Here is a 1,332-nt window from a genome sequence, read left to right as displayed (position 1 = left end):
TCCGTGGAGCCGCAAGACCTCCCAAACCTGGGATCAGCAGAGCCATGAGGCCTCCCAAACCCGGGATCAGTGGAGCCTCTCAGCACCGGGATCAGCGGAGCAGCGAGGCCTCCCAGCACCAGGATCAGTGGAGCAGTAAGGCCTCACTGCCCCTGTGTCAAGCGGAGCTGTGAGGCCTCCCAGCACTGGGATCAGCAGAGCAGCGAGGCCTCCTAGCACCGGGATCAGCGGAGCAGCAAGGCCTCCTGGCCCCTGGAGCAGCGTGACAGGGGGAAGCGCCCAAACCCCCTGATCGCCCTGCAGCTCTGTGTGTGACAGGGGGCGGGGCCACAACCTCCCTATCCACCCTGCTCTGCTCGTGACAGGGAAAGGCGCCCCAACCCCCTGATCTGCCCTGCTCTGTGCCTGATAGGGGGGAGTTCCCCAACCCCCTGATTGGCCCTGCTTTGTGTGTGACAGGTTGCGGTGCCCCAACCCCCCCATGGGCCCTGCTCTGTGTGTGACGGGGTGGAGCCGCAACCTCCCCATCAGCCCTGCCCTGAGTGTGACAGGGGGGAATGCCCCAACCCCCTGATCAGCTCTGCTCTGTGCATGCCCATCGACCCTGCCTTGAGTGTCCCTGATTGGCCCTGCTCTGTCCAATCGGCCCTACCCTGAGCGTGACTAGGGGTGGCATCGCAACTGTGCGTGACAGGGGGTGGCGCCGTGCATGACAGAGGGCGGCACCCCAGCTCCCCAATCAGCCCTGCTCTGAGCCCGACCAGGGGCTGCACCTAGGGATTGGGCCTCCCCTCTGCCACCCAGGAGCGGGCCTAAGCCAGCAGGTCATTATCTCCCGAGGGGTCCCAGACTGTGAGAGGGCACAAGTGAGGCTGAGGGACGCCCCCCCCCCCACAGTGCACAAATTTTTGTGCACCGGGCCTCTAGTCTATAATAATAAAAGTGTAATATGCTAATTAGACCGATGTCCTTCCTTCCGGACAAAGCTGCAGTGGGCGGGGGGCCACAGCAGAGGCAACAGAGGCAGCAGAGGCCCCTGGCTGTGGTGGTGGTGGTGGGCCCCGGCCAGGGCCAAAGGCCCATGCACAAATTTCATGCATCGGACCTCAAATATATATATATATATATATATCCTCAACCAAGGATATTTTTCCCATTGCTTCTCAGAAAGAGGATGATGGAATGGAGGGAGGGGGAGAGGAAGGGAGGGAGGCAAGGAGAGAAAGAGAGAGGGAGAGAGAGGGGGTGGAGAGAGAGGGGGAGAGATAGAGAGAGAGAGAAGCATTGATATGAGAGAAACACATTAATTGGTTGCCTCCCCCATATGCCCCA

This window comes from Myotis lucifugus, unplaced genomic scaffold (assembly GCF_000147115.1).
Source record: "Myotis lucifugus unplaced genomic scaffold, Myoluc2.0 scaffold_19, whole genome shotgun sequence".
Lineage (NCBI taxonomy): Eukaryota > Metazoa > Chordata > Mammalia > Chiroptera > Vespertilionidae > Myotis > Myotis lucifugus.
This window is presented reverse-complemented; position numbering follows the sequence as displayed.